Here is a 23,090-nt window from a genome sequence, read left to right on the forward strand (position 1 = left end):
TCCTAAGGCCGTGATTATGATGCTGTGATTATTCTGGATATATATTAATGGGCCAAGGGATGTGTTACTATAATTATTGGATCTCCGAGAAGTGTTTATCCTAGGAAAAGATGCAGTTATAATTTATGAATACATATATATGTTGAATAGACATCTCTTTGGTATAGGACAGAGAAAGATGTGGTATGTTGCTTACGACTTTATTGATTGGATATTGGTGATGACATGTATAGATTTGGTACATTCATGATTATTATATCGATAACTTATGTAATGCTAGATGATATACGATCAAATGATTGTTCTTCCTAATTAAGGGTTAAGCCATGTGTTAACTAGTTGTCTATTTGGGGACTGTAACACTTGGTGGCAAGTTAATTTAATGTTTTAGATAATGAATCTTTCTCAGAAGAAATATGGTAGCTAAAAATGGTTAAAACGTGACTTATGGTGAGGTGAGATCTAGTATAGGTAAAGATCAGTTGATATTTAAAACTGTGATTGTGATGTCAATTAGTCGATAAATGAGTTGTATATTAACAAGGCTAGATAACAAGAGATATGGGTAATGAGAGGTGACTAGTTAATAATGATGAATAGTTATAAATGGTTAATTAATCAATAATTATATGAGAATTAGTTGGTAAATAATGATTAGTTAATGAATGGTGTCAGTTAATAAGATTGCTAGATGATAAGTGGTTATACGCTGTCTAATAATGGTTAATAGATATATGATAATTAGTTAACAATATTGAATAGTGGGTAAATGATAGTTATGGTCTAGTGATGAACCTTGATTAGATGCCAAATGTTGGCTATTTAATAAAAGAATAGTTAGTTGCTATCCCATGGATTAGGATAATGTTTAGTCTAATAACTAGAGGTCATGTGATGACTATCAAACTTGTGGTTTCACTATAATAAGTGTTGGTTATCTAATAACAAGTAATTGAGAAGTATTGATTAGATAGATATTCCATGTTGGTATGACTATGTTTATGAGTATTTTAATATTTGTTATTCGGTAATGATTATTTTGATGATTTTGATACCCCAATAAGATCAGAGCATATATTGATGATATATTGATACCCGATAAGGCCGGAAGATACAGTTGTGAAGATATTGATACCTAGAAAGGCCGGAGGATACTATTTTGATGATGTTGATATCAGGCAAGGCCAGAAGATATATTGATGATATGTTGATACCCAACAAGGAGGTTGATTACAATGATGATGGCCCTAATGTGGATAGTTATGATGAGTTATGATATTGATTGTATACCTTGCCTTGATTCCTATATGTACATCACCTATTATATATATGTACCTGGATTTATCAGCCGATGTGGGACGATAGCATAGATATAGGTGATGAATATTCCTTGTGTTGTTGTATGTTGATTAAATATTCTGAGCCTAGGGCGGTGGGGTTATGCATATGCTCGATTAGGTATTTGGTTATTCGGAGTAGCCGGTTATTTAAGATGTTATTGATACTGTTATTATCATTGTTATTATCATTATTATGTCTATCTTTTGGCAGATTGATCATTGATCCGGTATCTGGATTTGAGGCATGTCTTCGGCCTTTTCTAACTTATGATTGCATTCCAACGCATGATTATTTCATGTCTAGCCATGTGGATTAGAAACCCTGAGTATGATAGTATTTAAATCCTGATAGTAGTATTATGAGGTATTACAATAAGGATATAAGGATATAGGTTATGCTTTGAGATAAGCTCATGTTTATATGTATGTATATATATATATATATAGCTATATGAAGTTATGGTACTATCGTATATCCCTTCCTTCGTTGTTCATATTGTATAGTTGTTTCTTCGCCTTGTATATTACTATAAATCTTTCTTTTGCCTTTATTCATATATTGGTTTGGGATATACAGTATAGTATTTTCATAGATTGAATGTAGCTAGAATAGGATAGTTCACCTCGATACTTCCTTAATATCATTATGTTAGACTCTTAGACATGAATAGGATAGTAGTTTCTTATTATTCTCATTGACTTGTTAAATGATTTTTGGACTCTTGGGTGTAGTTTCCATTCTGTCTATAAGCTATGTATATATGCTTTATCTTTGGAGCTCAGTTGGCAGTTTCCTACTGAGTACCATTCATTTGGTACTCATACTACACTTCTGCAGCCTGTAGATCATAGCACGAGTTATCACCGTTGATATGTGCATCATGCAAAACAACCATGGTTTTGAGAGTTAGAGTGAGCTCTTGACATTTGAAGTCTTACTTAGACCTCTCTTATGTATTAGACTAGTCTCGATGTTGAACTTGGAAATAAGTTATATCAGTGTATTTCATTTGATATTTCACTTTTGTATTCTTATTATATTAGAAGCTCTTGTACTAATATCACCAAGTTTTGGGATTCATCTATGTGTTGATCTTTATTTCATATATTCCACTTTTTTTCCTTATATTATTGAGTAGTTCGTTACTAGCCATTTCAGACTAACGGATTGGCTATCCTACTAGTGGGTTGTGGTAGGCGCCATCATGACATAAGAAATTAGGTCGTGAAAAATTGGTATTAGAGCCTAGGTTTTATCATTGTGTTAGTACAAGAGCTAAGTGTTAGTAGACGTAATACCCCGTATAATTCTAAGCTAGAAAATGAACCATTGTTCCTACACATGAAACCTCCTATCCTTTGATTCATATTTGAATACATGAATTAGGATGAGTATCCTGGTGATAATAGAGCTTATGATGTGTTAAGCATGTTCGTAAGAGTCACTTAGAGTAAGCCAAGCTAAGAACTTACGAATCCACCAAGTTTTCATGTGTGATTTCACATAGCTCATATTTGAAGGAGCATAACTTGGTTTATATGTGGTATTTTGGCAGATTTGTACCCACTAAATTGTATAGAATTGAATAAGCTTTCCGTCCATACCAAATTCTCCTAAAACTGACACCCGGTGAAGAAGTTATGGAGATTTAAAGTTTTAGCTGCGTTATTTCAGTCAGTGGCGAGTCACGCCGTAAGCCAAAATGATGTTCGTCAATTTCCAGTGTGTCTCCACGATTCCAGAGCATCGCACTGAGTTTCCAGGTCACAAATAGGTGGAAACGCGATGTCTCTGCGTTTGCATCGAGGGCCCAAATCAGGTAATTTTCATAGAAATTAAATAACACATCTAGAGGGGTATTTGGGTCATCTTTCCCCCTCTATATAAGTGCCAAACACGGGATTGAGGCCCCAAATCAGTTCTTTAAATTACTTTTTATCAAAAATCACTAAAGAACAACCAAGAACAAGTCTAGGGTTCAATTGGGGGTTTCAAATTCCAAGCTTATTTCACTACTATCTTCACGGATTATTAATTTAAGGTATGCGTAGTGTTCATCTATGGATCCAATCCTTTCATAGAGCTCAAGAACTATGTTTTAAATACTATTTGTGAACTTTTTGTGGTGATATGAGCATGTACATGTTGATGATTGTTTTTTCAGTTTTAATATGATATCTAAAGGTGTTTTCATGGAATATATATGGTTGTTAGTTCAAAACTATGAACATTAGGTGGTGTAATATGGTGCAAGTTATGAAACACATCTATTCCTTAAAGAATGCATGCTGGGTGTTTGATAAAATGCTAGGGATGGTAGGAATTTATGTTTACATGGTTCCATGATATCTAAATGTCAAGTCTATGTTAGCTATATACTTAAATATGAATTCCATGCTATTGATGTGTTGCTATTGTTGTGGTATGAAGCATGTATGATAATGGATATGTATAATATGTACACGAAATATATCCATGCAATCCCTACAATGTTTCAGATGTTGAATAACTACATAAAGTATGAGATCCCCTGCTTATGATATTATGAATTGTGCACTCCAATCTTGTGATCAAGTCATGTCATGTGTGTTAGTTTCCTTCTCTTGAGTCCTGGGGATATTCGTACCCAAAAAATATAGTTGTGTGCCTAGAGCCATGTCATGTTGTCCCAATAATCTTAGTCAAGCTATAATCTATAGAACTCAGTCAGTCATGTAACTCGGGAAACCTCAAAAATCTCATGATCTCAGTTAACTCATAGATAGTAGTACTATTCCATCAGTCAACGGAAGTCAGTTAATCAGTCTATGCACAGTCAGTTGAATCATGTTCAGTCTCTTCAGATGGGAGTAGAAGTTAGGAACGAGTGAACCCAAGGATGGGAACTCACCTACCAGTTTAGGGTGTAATTCTTAGCAGTCATTCTTGCGTTCCAGAACTATGTAAGCAGCATAGGTTGAGACATTTTAACCTATCAGATTAGGGTTAGTGAGGTGTCTTAACCTGTCAGTGCAGGGTTCCCAACGCTCTCATTTCGAGTACCTGCCAGCTAAGGGTCACTCACAACTATCCTTACCAGTGGCGTGGTATTGACACCCCTCCAGTCGGGGTAGAGATTGGACTCCATCTTAGCCATAACGGCACACATGGGGCATGTCGGTTAAACAACTACCTCCAAAAGTTTCAGACTCAGTCTCAGTAAAAGAACTCAGACATCTCTTCAGATATCAGTATACCAGGACTGTTAGATACAGTCAAATTTAGTTATAGCACAAAACTCAGAAAGTTCCATCTGGTTCAAGACTGTTTGACATAGTCGCCCATGCTATCAGAACTACAATTTCAGCCATGTCAGTTATCAGTAAACCATGTATTAGCGTACAGATTTAGCTATCACGTACTCACGACTCAGTTACTATGCATGTATGTTTGTACTCTTACGTTCATAGCAATCAGTCAGTTAGCTTTATTCATGAATGTAAACCCTTTGCATTAGCCTACCTCACTCGTATACTCAGTACTCCAGTTGTACTGACGCATTTGCGCTATGGTGATTTCTTTTCAAATTACACCCTAGGTTCAGAGATGCGAGTTCCAGACCAGTAGTAGTAGCTGCATTCCAGTATACAGAGTTGCAGTGAGTCCTCTTTATTTGAGGATGATACGATATTATTTTATTTCATTTATTATTTCAGCTCAGTTTTGCTAGATAGAGTTAGTTGGAAACATGTTCCTTCAACTCCTTATTCAGACATTATTTAGAGGCTTTTAGATTTAGTTCAAATTTGATTCAGTTTTCAGTTGTTTTGGGTATTTTTCACCAACACGGATGTTACTATTTTACAGATTTTTTATTCAGTTGAACCTTATGGCCTACATGTTCATGTTTTCCGCATTATTACATTATATATTGCAGTGTTCAGTTACATATATCAGTCATGGGTTAGCTTGTTGTCCTTCGGGGTCATAAGCACCGTGTAACATTCTGGTTCAGAAAATTGGGGTATTACAAACTTGGTATCAGAGCCTAAGGTTCAATAGAGTCCTAGGAAGTCTAAAACCCGCATCTAATAGAGTCTTGTGCATAGGTATGTTGCTCTCCACATTTATGTATAGGAGGATATGAGATGTTTTAGGAACAGTTTCCCTTATTTTAGTATTCATGTCTTGCTGTGAGCATAATCTCAAGTTAAACTCTCAGTCTAATCTGTTCTTCTCTTTTTTTAGAATATGGCCCCAAAGAGAAGAAACCAACCAGCTCCTCAGCCCAAAGATCCTTTGGGAGAACATGTCTCTCATGCGGAGTTTAGAGCCGCATTCACCATACTTACTCAGTCTGTGGCTGCCAAAAATGAATAGCCACCAGTTATTCCGGCCAATGTAGTGGCCAATTCTGCAGCAACTAGGATTCGGGACTTCACCCGAATGAACCCTCCATCTTTCTTCAGGTCTAAGTCTGATGAAGACCCTAAGGAATTCATTGACCAAGTCCAAAAGGTCATTGATATCATGGGAGTTACTTCTATTTAGAGTGCTAAGTTAGCTGTACACCAATTACAGGATATCGCTCATACTTGGTACAAATAGTGGAAGTCTGAGAGGGTAGACGATGCAGGTCCTATTGAGTGGAAGGAATTTGTTACGGCTTTCTTAGACAGATTCTCTCCCTAAGAGCTGAGAGAGGACAAAGTTCTTGAGTTCATCAACCTCAGGCAGTGAAATATGATGGTTAGAGAGTATTCTCTTAGATTTACTCAGATAGCCAGATATGCCCCTCATATGGTCACAGATAATAGAGCTAAGATGAGCAAGTTCATGTCAGGGGTGAATGATAGTATGGTAAATGAGTGTAGATCTGTGATGTTGAATATTGATATGACTTTATCCAGGATCATGACCCATGCTCAGCAAATGGAGGAGCAGAAGGTTAGGACTAGGGAGAGACAGAACAAGACAGCAAGGTTAGGCAGTTTCAGTTTTGCTCAACCCAAATCAGAGGGAGGAAACTGTTCATAATTTTGTCCTAAGTCATCAGCTTTGGCTCATTCTTTCACTAGTGTTCCAACTCTTTCCTCTGTCAGTGCCCCAGTAACAAAATTCATAGATGGCAACAGAGATAGAGCACCAGGCTCTAAATCTTAAGGCAGTATTAGCAGTGCTCGAACAAATTCCCTAAGTCAGACTTGTGGTAAGAACCATAATGGTTTTTGCAAAGCCAGTAGTGATGTCTATTTTGGTTGTGGCAATCTAGGATACAGGATTAGAGAGTGTCCTCAGCCAGGTCCTCAGGGTCAGCAAAACTATTCCATAGCTCTGTCAGGGTACCACTTTCAGTGCTACTAATGGGCAACGTCCAAATATACTCTATGCTTTTTAGACCCAATAGAATCAGGAAAATTCTCCTGATGTTGTTACTGGTACATTACAAATTTTCCATATTCATGTTTATACTTTTCTAGACCCAGGTGCATCTTTGTCTTTTGTCACCCCATACATAGCAGGCGATTTTGAAATCAGTCCAAAAATTTTAGTAGAGCCCTTATTAGTCTCTACCCCAGTGGATAAAACCATAATAGGTCGGCGGGTATACAGGAACTGCTCGGTTATGATATTTCAAAAATCCACATCAGCAGATTTAGTTGAGTTAGAGATCACTGACTTTGATGTCATTCTTGGCATGCATGTTACTGTTATGCCACAGTCAACTGCAAAAATAGGATAGTTCAGTTTCAATTCTCGAATAAGCCTGTCCTAGAGTGAAAGGGTTGTACTTCAGCGTTTAGGGTTCATCTTGTTTCCTACCTTCGGGTAAGGAAAATAATTTCTAAGGGGTGTATGTATCATCTCATGTATTTTAAGGATTCTAGTTCTGAATACCCTAGTCTTGAATCAGTCCTAGTGGTTAATGAATATTTAGATGTCTTTCCCGAAGATCTTCCAGATATTTCTCCCAAAAGGGAAATAGACTTTCGCGTAGACCTTCTCTAAGATACTTAGCCTATTTCTATTTCGCCATATAGAATGGCACTAGCAGAACTCAAGGAACTGAAAAATTAGTTAAAAGATCTTTTAGATAAGGGATTCATCATGCCTAGTGTATCCCCATGGGGTGCAGCAGTCTTTTTCGTGCACAAGAAAGATAGTTCTCTCAGGATGTGAATCGATTATTGTCAACTCAACAAAGATATAGTCAAGAATAGGTATCCACTTCCTAGAATAGATGACGTTTTTGACCAACTTTAGGGTGCCAGTTACTTTTCTAAGATAGACCTTAGATTAGGCTATCATCAGCTCAGAGTTAGAGAATATGACATCCCGAAGATAGCTTTCCATATGCGGTATGGTCACTTTGAATTTCTTGTCATGTCCTTTGGCCTTACCAATGCACCTGTAGATTTCGTGGACTTGATGAATTTGGTGTTCAAGTAGTACATGGATACGTTCATCATAGTCTTCATAGATGATATTCTGGTCTATTCTCGCACTGAGCGTGATAATTCCAACCATCTCAGAATTGTTCTTCAGACTCTCAGGGATCATCAGTTATTCTACAAGTTCAGTAAGTATGAATTTTGGCTAAGATTAGTAGCATTCCTTAGCCATATTATTTCTGGTGATGGCATTAGAGTAGATCCTCAGAAGACCGAAGCGGTAAAAAACTGGCCTCACCCCGTATCTCCATCAGATATCAGGAGTTTCTTAGGTTTGGCTAGTTATTACTAACGGTTTGTTGAGGGATTTTCTTCTATTGCATCTCCTATGTCCATATCGAATCAGAAAAATGTTAAGTTTTAATGGTCAGATTCATGCGAGAAGAGTTTTCTAGAGTTAAAGACTCGACTCACCTCAACTCTAGTTCTAGCTCTTCCAAACGGCTTAGATGGTTTTGTAGTCTATTATGATTCATCCAGAGTGGGTTTAGGTTGTGTCCTCATGCAGCATAGTAAGGTCATAGCCTATGCCTCCAGACAGCTAAAGCCCCATGAGAAGAATTATCCTACTCATGATCTTGAGTTAGAAGCTGTAGTATTTTCCTTGAAGATTTGGAGGCATTATCTTTATGGACTTCTTGTAGATTTCTTTATAGATCATAAGAGTCTCCAGTATGTCTTTTCACATAAAGATCTCAATCTTTGTCAGAAAAGGTGGTCAGAGCTCTTGAAAGATTATGACATGAGCGTCCTTTATCATCCGGGCAAGGCCAATGTTGTGGCAGACGCTCTCAGTAGACTTTTCATGGGTAGTGTTTCTGACATTGAGGATAGCAAGAAGGAAATAGCTCAGGAAATCCATCAGCTGGCGTGACTAGGCATTCGTTTAGTCGACTCTTCCGAGGGTGGTGTATGTGTTTAGAGTAGTTCAGAGTCATCTCTAGTTTCTGAGGTGAAAGAAAAGCAAGACAGGGATCCTAGCCTTGTCAAGCTGAAAGAATCAGTTCAGAATCAGAAAGTTGAGGTTTTCTCCCAAGGGGGAGATGGCGTTCTTCATTTTCAGGGTCGTTTGTGCATTCCAAGTGTAGATGGCTTGAAACAGAAAATTTTTGCAAAAGTGGTGCACGATACTCTATTTATCCAGGGGCCACTAAGATGTACCGTGACTTGCGGGAGATCTATTGGTGGAGTGGGATAAAGAGAGATATTCCAGAGTTTGTGTCTAAGTGCTCTACATGTCAGCAGGTTAAGATAGAGCATCAGAAACCTAGTGGTTCCATTAAGGAGTTCACTATTCCTACTTGGAAGTGGGAAGAAGTGAACATGGACTTCGTGATGGGTTTGCCTGGAACTCATCATCAGCATGATTCAGTTTGGGTCATTGTATTCAGAATGACCAAGTCAACTCATTTTCTTCCTGTTCGTACTTCTTATTCAGTCGAGGATTATGCCAAACTCTATATCAGGGAGTTGGTTAGATTACACGGTATTCCACTATCTATTATTTCACACAGAGATACCCAGTTCACTTTTTAATTTTGGAAAGCATTCCAAAAGGGTCTTGGTACCCAAGTTCATCTCAGTACAGTGTTTCATCCTTAGACAGATGATCAAGCAGAAAGGACCATTCAGACTCCCAAAGATATGCTAAGGGCATATGCAATTGATTTCAAGGGAAGTTGGGATGACCACCTGTCTTTGATTGAGTTTGCATACAACAATAGTTATCATTCTAGTATTCAGATGACTCCATTTGAAGATCTCTATGGTAGGAGATGTAGATCTCCAATCGCTTGGTTTGAAGTTTGAGAGGCCTCAGTTATAGGTCCTGACTTAGTATTCAACTCCTTAGAGAAAGTTCAGTTGATCCGAGAGAGACTATGGACTGCTCAAAGCAGACAGAAGTCTTATGCAGATGTTCGTAGAAAGGATCTCAAGTTCGAGGTCAATGACTATGTATACCTTAAGATCTCTCCCATGAAATGAGTGAAGAGGTTCGGCAAGAAAGGGAAACTCAGTCCCCGATATATCGGTCCCTTCAGGAATCTCAGTTGCTTCGACAAGATAGATTTTGAGCTCGAATTGCCTTCAAATCTAGCCTCAATTCATCCAGTCTCCCATGTCTCTTTGCTCAAGAAATGTATAGGTGACCCAGTAGTTGTAGTCCCTATTCAGAGCATTGACGTTCAGAACAATCTCTCTTATGAAGAGATGCCAGTCAAAATCCTAGACTATCAGACTCGCCGATTGAGGAAAAAAGAAGTCCCTCTAGTCAAGGTTCTTTGGTGAAATCAGTCTCATGAGGGAGATACTTAGGAAGCAGAAGCAGATATGTGTACCAAGTATCATCACCTCTTCATGTTCATGTTCCCATCATAAACTTGGTATCTATTACAATTGCATATTTATTCAGGCATTCATGTATCAGTCCAATGTATAATCACGAATTAAATATGCATTCTCATTGGGAGAACTCAGTTATCAGAAGTCTCAGTTATGCATTCATGAATCAGTTACTCATGCATCAGATATGTATGTCCTGCATAATATGTTTAGCTTATCAGTCATATCCATCATGAGTTCATGTTCTAGTAGTGTATGTCTTGTACGTACACCTGTTTATCGTCTCTCCTCATTTCAGTCAGTCTCATTCGAGGATGAATATTTCCAAGGGAGAGATATTGTAATAACCCGTATATTTCTAAGCTAGAAAATAAATTGTTGTTCCTATATATGAAACCTTCTATCCTATGATTCATATTTGAGTACATGAATTAGGATGAGTATCCTAGTGATAATAGAGCTTATGATGTGTTAAGCATGTTCATAAGAGTCACTTAGAGTAAGTCAAGCTAAGAACTTTTGAATCCACCTAGTTTTCATGTGTGATTTCACATAGATCATATTTGAATGAGCATATTTTGTCAGATTTATACCCTCCAAATTGTATAGAATTGAATAAGATTTCCGTCGAAACTAAATTCGCCTAAAACGGACACCCGGTGATGAAGTTATGGTGATTTAAAGTTTCAGCAGTGTCATTTCAGTCAGTGGTGTATTGCGTCGTAAGCCAAAATTATGTTCATCAATTTCCAGTGTCTCTCCGCGATTCCAGTGCGTCATGATGAGTTTTCAGGTCACAAATGGGTGGAAACGCGATGTCTCTACGTCGCGCCGGGGGCCCAAATCGGGTAATTTTCATAGAAATTAAATGACGTATATAGAGGGGTATTTGGGTCATATTTCCCCCTATGTAACTCCCAAACACAGTATTGAGGCACCAAATCAGCTCTTTACATTACTTTTTATCAAAATTCACCCAAGAACAAGTCTAGGGTTCAATTGGGGGTTTCAAATTCCAAGCTTATTTCACTACTATCTTCACGGATTATTAATCTAAGGTATGTGTAGTGTTCATCTAAGGATCTAATCCTTTCACAGAGCTCAAGAACCATGTTTTAAATACTATTTGTGAACTTTTTGTGGTGATATGAGCATGTACATGTTAATGATTGTCGTTTAAGTTTTAGGATGATATGTAAAGGTGTTTTCATGGAATATATATGGTTGTTAGTTGAAAACTATGAACATTAGGTAGTGTAATATGGTGCAAGTTATGAAAAACACCTATGCCTTAAAGAATTCATGCTAGGTGTTTGATAAAATTCTAGGGATGGTAGGAATTTATGTTTACATGGTTCCATGATATCTAAATGTCAATTCTATGTTAGCTATATACTTAAATATGAATTCCATGCTATTGATGTGATGCTATTGTTGTGGTATGAAGCATGTATGATAATGGATATGTATAATATGTACACGAAATATATCCATGCAATCCCTACAATGTTTAAGATGTTGAATAACTACATGAAGTATAAGATCCCCCGCTTATGATATTATGAATTGTGGACTCCAATCTTGTGATCAAGTCATGTCATGTGTGTCAGTTTCCTTCTATCGAGTCCTATGGGTATTCGTACCCAAAAAATATAGTTGTGTGCCTAGAGCCATGTCATGTTGTCCCAATAATCTCAGTCAAGCTATAATTGATAGGACTCAATCAGTTATGTGACTCAAAAAACCTCAAAAATCTCATGATCTCAGTTAACTCTCACATAGTAGCACTATTCCGTCTATCAACGAAAGTCAGTTAATCAATCCATGTACAGTCAGTTGAATCATGTTTAGTCTCTTCAAATGGGAGTAGAAGCTAGCACTGAGTGAACCCAAGGATGGGAACTCACCTATCAGTTTAGGGTGTGATTCTTAGCAGTTATCCTTGCGTTCCATAACTGTGTAGCCAGCATAGGTTGAGACATCTTAACCTTTCAGATTAGGGTTGATGAGGTAGCTTAACTAGTTAGTTCAGGGTTCCCACTACTCTAGTTTTGAGTACTTTCCAGCTAAGGGTCACTCACAATTGTCCTTACCAGTGGCGCGGTATTGACACCCCTCCAGTCGGGGTAGAGATTGGACCCCATCTTAGCCACAATGGCACACATGGGGCATGTCGGTTAAACAACTACCTCCCACAGTTTCAGACTCAGTCTCAGTAAAAGAACTCAGATTGTTATTTAGATATCAGTATACTAGGACTATTAGATACAGTCAAATTCAGTTATAGCACGGGACTTAGAAAGTTCCATAAGGTTGAAGACTTTTAGACATAGTTGTCCATGCTATCAAAACTATAGTTTCAGCCATATCAGTTATCAGTAAACCATGTATTAGCATACAGATTTAGCTATCACGTACTAATGATCTCAATTACTATGTATGTATGTTTGTACTCTTACATTCATATCAGTTAGTCAGTTAGATTAGTCATGTATGTAAACCCTTACCCTTAGCATTAGCCTACCTCACTCATATACTCAGTTCTCCAATTGTACTGACGCATTTGTGTTATGGTGCTTTCTTTTTATGTTACACCATAGGTTTAGAGATGCGAGTTCCAGAACAGCAGTAGCAGCTGCATTCCAGTATACAAAGTTGCAGTGAGTCCTCTTTATTTGAGGATGATACAATATTATTTTATTTCATTTATTATTTCAGCTCATTTTTGCTAGATGGAGTTAGTTGGAGACATGTTCCTTCAACTCCTTATTCAGATAGTATTTAGAGGCTTTCAGATTTGATTAAGTTTTCAGTAGTTTTGGATATCTTTCACCCACACGGATGTTACTATTTTATAGATTTTTTATTCAGTTTAACCTTATGGCCTACATGTTCATATTTTCTACATTATTACATTATATATTGCAGTGCACAGATACAGATTCCAGTCATGGGTTAGCTTGTGGTCCTTTGGGGTCATAAGCACCGTGTATCATTCTGGTTTAGAAAATTGGGGTGTTATAGTAGAGTCATGTTATTAGTGCAGACACATCTGCAACCTATTTTTGGGAGGCTACAGTGACATTTTAGGAATACACATTTTCGAAAGTCACTTTATCTTTAAAAAGCCTACCCATGCATAAATATAATCCCTAGTAACCCTCTTTAAGACGTTGAACCTTTCTTTGGAAAATACATTACAAGCCGTGAACCATTCTTTTAGACCTCTTTTGAACCATACCTACCTTGAAATTGAAATTGCAACTTGAAGCTAAAAGCCTATGTTGGAGGTGGTAACGATTGATGGAAGTGTGGGGCTACAAAGTTGTAAGTGAAATGCCTAAGCATTAAAACAAATGAATAGAAAAAGAAAGGGTCAAACAAAGGAAAGAATTGTATGAAAATTGCAAGAAAAAAATATATGAAAATGGGTGAACAAAGGAAGAAAAAGTAGGCATATGAAAAGAAAATGGAACAAGGAGGAGTGGCCTATAGTCAAAAATGCAGATTAAATAGTGTGATGTAGATGTTCAAGGAAGGGTGTAGCAATGTTGTTACCAAATGATATCCTACCCTAACCCAAACCAACATTAAAATCTCAAAAAGTCCTTTGAGATTTTCAACCATTAACTTTCTTAATACTGGCGATTGAAAATAGGGGCATACCTATGGTTTGAAACTTGTTAACATAGAGAGTTCTTTTATGATGGAGAGAGTTTTTGCAATTAAATTCCATGTTGCATATTTTGTAGCTTGGTGTGTGAAATTTTCTTTCTTATGGGTATGCATATGAACGAGTTGAGGTAGGTGATTTTGTTATCTTCCGAGCAATAAGGAAAATAGAGTGTAGCTTAGTTTTGATCAAAAGTGAGTCACTTTTAGAGTATTGGTTTTTGTTGCTTGGTTGCTCTTGAAAGTCTTGTGCATCCTTAGATATTACATTTTATGATGAGAGGTGTAGTAAGAATATGATATCCCATGTGCAATGAGCTACTTGTGGTAGTTACTAAGCTTAAAGTAATTGTGATATTTGAGGCATGAAAATGGACATAAAACTGTAATGTCTCATGATAAGGGGTAGTGTTGCTTGAGGAAAATAAAACATTTAAGTTAGGGGTGTTGATGAGTTGTGATTTTACCACTCATGCACTCAACATTCATGCACATTACCATGTTTTGAATAAATAAATAAGACATAATTATAATTGAATGCACTAATATCCATATTTTTTATGCATATAGTTCATGAGATAGAAATATGTGAGTTGGAACTAAAAATGATCAAAGGAAGAAAAAAAGTGCAACTGAAGACCTGGAGCAGACATGGCCTCAATTACCACGGTTGCATTCTGAGAACTATGATCGCAGTCAGTCAATAAAGTCAACCTACCAGGTCATATGAGCTAGTTGTGGTATTTTTTTGCAGCCTAGCGAAAAAATACAGACCAAGGGCAGAAATGTAAATACACGTGGTTGATCTCAAATTTGACAAAAAGAAGAATCAAACCCAAATCATGGATTCATTTCATCATATTCCATCTACCCCAACTATTGAACATTGTTCTAGGGTTGGAGACATCATTTTTGGAGATGACAATATTGTATAAATTTTGGGTGAAGAATACATTGAAGTCACTTCTAGGTGAATAATTAATGAACTCCAATTGAAGGTTTGTTGGATCTCATAGTTTGAAGTAACATTTACTTAGATTTTCTCAAATCAAATCAATGAAGATTTTGGGTAAAATCTTTACTTATTTATCTTATGAGTAGCTAGTTTTTCCTCTTGGGATTATGCTATAATAGGGTATAAATATGTGTGGGATGTAATTTATTTTTGCATTTACTAGTTTGTGATTTTGGATTCTACTATTTCTTGAGTAAATTAGTTGGGATTTTTGGGTGAAAGCCCCAAATACCCAAATGGGTTTGATGGATGAAAATCCCAAGCTCTTAAAAGCTCAAACCATCCTTGAAAGAAGGGTTTGGGTGAACTTTAGGAACCTGCATCATCCTTGAAAGAGAGATGTGGGAACCAAGGAAATAATAGACAATTTATGAGCATGGTTGACTAATTTTCACTATCTTATACATAAGGTTGATTGTGAAATTGACTATACTTAGGGCACCATCCTAGAAATAGGGGTGTCTAATTGAGGTATTAGGTGGTTTATGTTGAAGAACTCATTAGGTACTCGAAAGGGTTAATGAGCGACACCCTTGAGGTTTTGTTGATAAAATAGCATTAAGCATTTCTAACCAATCCTACCATATCACCAACATTTAGAATTTGCATCAAGTTATCACACACTCATACATATCTTGCCCCTAGGAAAGCATAATCCCAAGATTCGTGCCTAATTGTTTAGACTCTGCGTATTTATAGCCCCGAATTTGTACTAAAAAGCTCAAAAAGAAATATTAAGTGTGATACCTTTCAAACCCCCCATTTTTATTTTTTTATACTGTTGGTTTGAATTTAGCTAGTATCTATCATTTCAAACAAATTTAGTTGCTACTCATATTATTCCTTGTGGATTCGACCCCGACTCAAAAATTGGGTTAATATATTAACTACAACCGCCTTGGACTTAAATTTATGTCTAAGTTAAGCATTATTATTAGGAAGTGCAACCACCTCTACTAACTTGGAAACATAGTTGACTGCCACTAGTATATACTTCATCCCGTAAGAACTCACAAATGGACCTATGAAATCAATTCCCACACAACAAACAATTCTAAATCCAAGATAGGTGTCATGGGGGATTCATGTTTCCACAGTATTAACTGGCCTCTGATACTGATCACAGGCCCAAGAATAATCATGAGAGTCTTTGTAAATAGCAGGCCAATAGTACCCACACTACAAAATTTTGTTGGTTGTATGGGTCCCACCATAGAAATACACCTCCGAATAACTCTATCTAAACATACCCGAAAAAGATAAGGCTTATCATAGAAAAGCTTTCTCACCTTTTGCATAAACCTTTTATGTTGTTGAAATAATAAGTCTTCCGAGATAAAATCACTTGCTATAAAGTTGGGAAAATCAGCAAACTAGGTGATTAAGTCTTGAGATGCAGCCGATAGTTGATCATATAGAAAAGTATCATCTATTTAAAGCTTATCCCATAATTTCAAAATTTCCTCCTCAGCAAGGCAGGATAGGTGGTCAGCAACCTAATTTTTAGTATCTTTTCAATCTTTCACCTTAAATTTAAAATCCTACAACAAGAGTACCTAATGAATCAACCTCGACTTCGTATCTTTCTTCAATATAATATACCTCAATGTTGCATGATTAGTGTGAATAATGACTTTGGTCCCTATCACATAGGATCGGAATTTCTCAAAAGCAAAATCCACCTTAAGTAACTCCAACTCAATAATTATATAATTTTTCTGCGCAAGGTTTCATGCTTTACTAGTATAGTAGATGGGTTGAAGGATCTTCTCACATCGTTGGCCTAAGACAACCCCTAAATCCACCACACTAGCATCACATATCACCTCTAAAGTCAAGGATCAATCAGGAGATATAATAATTGGAAACAAGATCAACTTCTCCTTAAGGCACTTAGAGGCCTTGACACAAGAATCATAAAACACAAACTTGACCTCCTTCTCTAAAATATTGCATGATGGATTAGAAGTTTTACAGAAGTTCTTGGTAAATCTCCGATAAAACTCAGCATGACCCATGAAGCTTCTAATCTCTTTAACAAAAACTGGTGAAGGTACTTTTTCAATTACCTCTATATTCGGCTTGTAAAAATCAGTACCCCTCTTTGAATCATTTACCATAAAGTGGCATTTTTCCCAATCCAACACCAGGTTGCACTCCTCATATCTCCAAAGTGAATTGGTCAAGTTGACCAGTAATTATCACAGGAGTCATCAACAAACAAAAATTCATCCATGAACACCTCTATAGTGTCCTCTACCATATCAGAAATCTGAAAGGTGGTTGAAGCATTGCAAAGTCTGAACAAAATCTTCTTGAATGTAAAAGTACCATATGGGCAGGTAAATGTGGTCTTATCTTGGTATTAAAGGGTAATATAAATTTGATTATACCCCAAATAACCATCAAGGAAAAATTACTAACCCCTGCTTGCAAGTCTGTCTAGCATCTGATCTATGAACGACATTGGAAAATTGTCCTTTTGTGTCCAAGTGTTCAACTCTCGGTAATTCATGCATATTCTCCATGCAGTATCCGATTTCATAGGCACTAACTTGTTTATTTCATTTGAGAGAACATTGATCCCACCCTTCTTAGGTATACATTGAATTGAGCTCACCAACTTGCTGTCCATAATAGGATAAACCACGCCTGTATCTAACAACTTTGTGATCTCTTTGTTTACCATATCTTGCATAGATGGGTTCAAAAGACATTAGTGCTCAGTGCTAGGAACATAAGTCAATTCTAGTTGAATTTTATGACTATAAATCCCGGGTAAAATCCCCACAATATCTACAATAGTCCATCTGATAGACCTCTTAAATCTGTACATTACCAAAATTAATATCTGAACCCATGTATCCAATATAAGCAACAATAATAACCGATAAGGTATTTTTAGACCCCAAGAATACAAATACAAATGAGAGGAGAAGGCCTTCAATTCTAAGACTGGCGGTTCCTTAATAGAAGGTCAAGCTAGTAAAATTGCTCTATTCTTCAAATTAAGATCTAAGTTTTTTGGTGCATAAGAATAAGAACCTCAACTATAGTGTGCTCACTATCTCATCAAATTCACCAATGTTGTTACTATCAAAGTTCATCATTATTGCTGCTAGTGCATCAATACCGAGTCTCTCCTTAATAGGCACACTCACTATATTCTCCTAAATAGTGCCCATCATAAACACCACTTTCATATCTTTTGGTTACCGTATTGACTGGCCCACATCAAAAGTAATATATTTGTCATTAAGCCTGAATTTCATATATCCCATATCCATATCAATAAATGTCCTACCCTTTTCTAGGAAGATCCTTCCTAATATAATAGGAACATTGAAATCAATCCCACAGTCAAGGATCACAAAATTAGATGGGAAGATAAAGGAATCTACCTTTACAAAAACATCACACAAAATACCAAATATTTTTTTCACAGTCTGATCAGCCATCAATAATCTTATCGACTCTTCTTATATGTCCCCAACCCCAAATCTTTTTACATCACTAGCGCCATCAGATTTATGCTAACTCCCAAGTCACACAATGCTCATGAAAAGTTTAGAGACCCAATAGTGCATGGAATAATGAATGCTCTTGAGTCCTCTTTCTTCTCAACCAGATACTGGGATGCAATAGTACTACAATGGTGCATATTATTAGCAAGATCAAAAATTACTATTCACTTTTTACTAACCAGATATTTCATGAACATTGCATATCTAGGCAGCTACTCTAATGCTTCTGCAATTGGAATATTAAAAGATAGTTCTTTCAACATTGAAATAAATAGTTGACACTTTCCTTCTTCTTTCCTCTTCTTCAATCTTCGAGGAAAAGGTAGGGAAGGCCATGGAATGATATTCATTATAGGCTTGACTTTCATCCCCTTACATTTATCCTTCTTAACTCATTTATCAACACCAATCAATTTTTATGATGACTTACCACTAGTCACCAATTTTCTAGATTCCACTTTGGGTGCATCCACAACATCATCTCGAAGCTCATCAACTACAGGCATAGGAGGATCAATAATAGCCTTACCACTACTAGTGGTGATGAATAAATAGTGATTGTTATTATTTTGATTCTGCAGAGTATTACCTAAAAGAGTTAATTTGGGAAACTCTATGAGAGAGTTCAAATAGGTAATTGGTTGTTTACACTTCTCTAAATAGGTCATTGGCTTTTTATTCTCCTCCATCGCAGACTCATCTATTTGCATTACTTTGAACATGCACGGACTACTGTAGTCTAAGGATGTATTGCGTGCTTTGTATACATTAACGACCATCTTTTCAATATTCAATCCTAATTTAAGTGTGTCTCTCTCTCACATCTATCAGCTCTTCTCTAATAAAAAAAATGGATATCCCAATATGATTGTCGTCCAATCATCAACATCATAATTAAGAATAATAAAGTCAATAGGAATAATCACTTTCTAGCCATGATGAAAACATTCTCCATGATTTGTTTAGGGACCACTCTAGTCTTGCATTCCATTTAAAGAACAACTGAATAGTGCCTTAGTGTTTCTCGAAAAAAAATTGTTAAATACTAAAAAGGGTATCACGTTGATTATTTCCTCTAAATTAGTCAAAGTATGACCATATCACTTTTACTAATTTGTATGAGGGGTGAAAATACCAGGGTCCTTGATCTTTTTGGACATCTTGATCATCACCATGGAAATGCACTCCTCAGTAAGTGCTACCATCTCAATGTCACCCAGCTTTATCGTGTTGGTCACCATTTTCTTTAAGTAGTTAGCATACTTAGGCATCCTACAAAACATCTAACAAATGAAGGTTAATGTGAAGTTCTTTAAAAGTGTCAAGGAATATCTTATAACAAGCATCCTCTTTGGATTTTTAAAGCTTCTATGGGAATGGTTGAAGTGGTCTTTCTTATGGTTACTCAGCTGCCTTTGCTTTTGGGTACTTAGACTTCCTTAATTTTTCAACTTCTTTGGCTGCAACTTGCTTCTCATCTGTTTGAAGTGAGATTAACTCTTTCAGCATCTCATAATTTTTCTTTAGAGGTCTTTCTATTAGGTCTCCACCGTCCTCAAGGTAATTTTCATCACTTGTTTTAGATTTTCCAAATTACTATGCAAACCCCTTTAAGGTCTTGCATTGTCACGACCCAAACCAGGGTTTGGCCGTGATGAGCATTTCGAACTATAGAGGCACAAAACACTCCTATCTGTCTGGTAATCATGTACCTAATTCATATGATCAAAGTAATGCCAAAAAACACAATGATTTGGAAACATGGTCATAAATATGAAAGAAACAATAACGGGGAGATAAGGTTCCCTCAACATCAATTAACCTCTAAACAACTGTCTGCAAAAATCTCTAACAATGACTGAGTCAAGTAACCATATATAAAATGGGACAAGGCCCCCAGTAGACCCCAAAACTGAATATAAGAAAAAAAGGACTGCAGGACATAAGACCTTCCAAAATATAGAACACTCACCACTTGTCTCTGCAATTCTGTCTAAATGATCTACTGATTCTATTGACCCCTAGACTGGGCCTTTGAACCTGAGAGGTTAGAGAGGGGAGGGGATCAGTACAAAAGTACTGGCACACAGAGCTATCAAAACAAAACATAATATTTTTACAATATACAGTTGAGAGCCATTATAAAAAAATTTCATATCAAATCATTTGAAAACACATGGGTGTAATGCAATAGTTTCTCAACAACAATGAAATGTAACTGAGCTAGGTAGAATACCCTACATAATTTACAGCAGCTGTCTAACCTCGGTTGCCGCTGAGATTAGAGTATAAGTGAGGGAGAGACACACAAGATCACATAGCATGGTGTCTCGACCCAATGTAGTGCCCAAGATCACTTAGCCCGAGCTCCTACCTATAGTCCCAATTTGGGAATTACATGACGTCAAGTACACAAGATCACTTAGCCTGGTACCAATATTTTGTGTCGACAAACACGTTTTCTAGCGATGAGCCCTTATATCTCAAACGCCTTCTTCGGGCATCCACCTTTCTCATGTAAAATCAATGCATTCAAATTTTATCTGATTCAATCACATATCATGTTCTGTAGGGTATCGTCATACCCGAATTTCAAGTCCTCAATATCACTTCCACATATGCATAACCATGTAAAAACCAAGGTGCTTCATTATTTACAAGTGGTGAATAATATTTATTTCAAATTCATGCTCTCTTTTGTTGATCACAATATAATACGGGGTATCAATACATTATCATGGGAATTTAAAAGCAATTTATCATTCATATTTATCAAACTTCCATGGAAAATCTCAAATCACATATGCATGGTTTCAACCCTTGAAGTATATAGGCAATAATTCCCATGACATAAAGTAAATGACTTAGAAATCATATCGAAAGCAGGTTATTAGAATTTGATTGAAAACCCCCATTTAAAAGTATGCATGTTCATAAAAACTACACCCATGAGATTTTAGGATAACCCTACGTACCTCTATTTCAAAGGATAATAGATGTTTCTTGAAGCTTGCGGATTGGTGATTCCAAATATGTAATTATCTTTGAAAACCTACGGTCAAATCTTAAACTATTTGGCTTTTTATTTTGAAACCCTAGGGAGAATCTTTGAGCACTTTTGATGAATGAATATGTATTTTTGGGTTGTTGGAACTAAATTTAGCATTTTAGGGCTAAGTAAGGGTGGAAAAGGACCACTTTATCCTCAACACGGAGTGTTTAAGTCACTAGAATTCTTTACTTAGGTGCCACGCATCCCATTGCCTATGTTCACATAGGCACCGCCTAGGCTATCGCCTATGTTTACATAGGCTTCTCCTAGGCTATCACCTATGTTTACATATGCGCCTCCTAGGCTATAGCCTATGCTTCCCAGTGGCTATGGGCGATTGGTTAGACGACACTTATCACTTTGAAAGGTCATAACTTCTTGCTTGGGTGTCGGATTTTAGCCAAATTTGTATCGTTGGAAAGATAACTCGAATACCTATCATTTGACATATAGTAGGCTTCCTAATTTGACATATATAGAGATTTATGGTCGATGGAAGCTTACATACTTTACAACATCCACTAAAACTTAGTCGATCGAAATAGTTTCAACTCGTCCTTGAGTTGAAGGACCTCTATGGTCTAAATTCAAGCTTGAGTGGATTCACATGATACACAATAATTAACATGCCATATTGGCATAGGATTTTATGTGTTCGATATTAACAACACATCAAAATCATGGTCTATATTGTAGCCCGAATTGCGGGGCGTTATATGCGTTGTACGCCTGATCCAACTAGCCCAACTAATTCTCCAAATTCTTCTACGCTAGTTTCTGATTTTTGATATCCGCGGCCACTTGTTCTTGGTTGCCCAGGATCTTTATTAATGTCTCTTCTGTATTACTAGCCTGAGTGATATTTTGAATGCCCTATTGCTGCTGAAATTGTTAAGGTCGATCCTGATTAGTGATCCATGAGTAATTAGGCTGACTTTGCTAATTATTGTTTTACGCACAACCATGATTGTGATTTCCTTTTTGTACATTTCCCACAAAATTCACTAATTCCAAATTTGCTCCATATAACTCTGTATAGTGATAATTACCTCAATAAATTTAACACCACGTTTGACCCTACTAGATTGCATTACCATGGGACTGAGGTTGATTCACACTCAGCACTAAGTTATATCATCATTTGGTTCTAAAAAGAAACCAACTATGCAGATAATATTGTGACACTATCCACCTCAACCATACATGCACACTTTTTTATCACAATTTTGGATACACCACCTTGCCATTTTGGGTTACCTTGTGCAATTTGGTTAATGAGAGTATACAAATCATATATCTTCTCCAAAGCTCGACCACTTGTAGCTGAGTCTAGCAAAATTTTTCTATTCTCGACCAGTGTGAGCTAATATCTCATTGGCATGTTGGTTATACGGACAGTCTTTGAGAAGAGACTTGAATGTCTCCCATGTATGACAGAAATTCTCACCTACTTTTTTATTGAAACTCAAGATCTCAATCCTCAACCTTGCATTTTTCTTAAAAAGATAGATGCAGATAAGAAACTTCATTGCTAAATTATCTTAAGTTGTGATTTATTTTGAAGGTTCTTCCTTCAACCATTTCTTTTCTTCCCCTGATAATGAGAATGGGAAGTTTATGAGCCTCACATAGATTGTGGAGACTCCAGTTGGAATGAATGTGTCATTGGTCACCAAAAAACTCTATAAATAGACCTATGGATCCTAATGTGA

General features: G+C 36.7%; 1 non-coding gene across 1 annotated transcript; it reads left to right on the forward strand.

The window, feature by feature from the left end:
• Positions 1 to 22,757: 22,757 nt before the first annotated feature.
• Positions 22,758 to 22,865, forward strand: LOC124897444. Its single transcript, XR_007054163.1, has one exon. It is a non-coding gene; the product is annotated as a small nucleolar RNA R71 (small nucleolar RNA).
• The last annotated feature ends 225 nt before the right edge of the window (positions 22,866 to 23,090 follow it).

Source organism: Capsicum annuum, chromosome 3, assembly GCF_002878395.1.
Source record: "Capsicum annuum cultivar UCD-10X-F1 chromosome 3, UCD10Xv1.1, whole genome shotgun sequence".
NCBI lineage: Eukaryota > Viridiplantae > Streptophyta > Magnoliopsida > Solanales > Solanaceae > Capsicum > Capsicum annuum.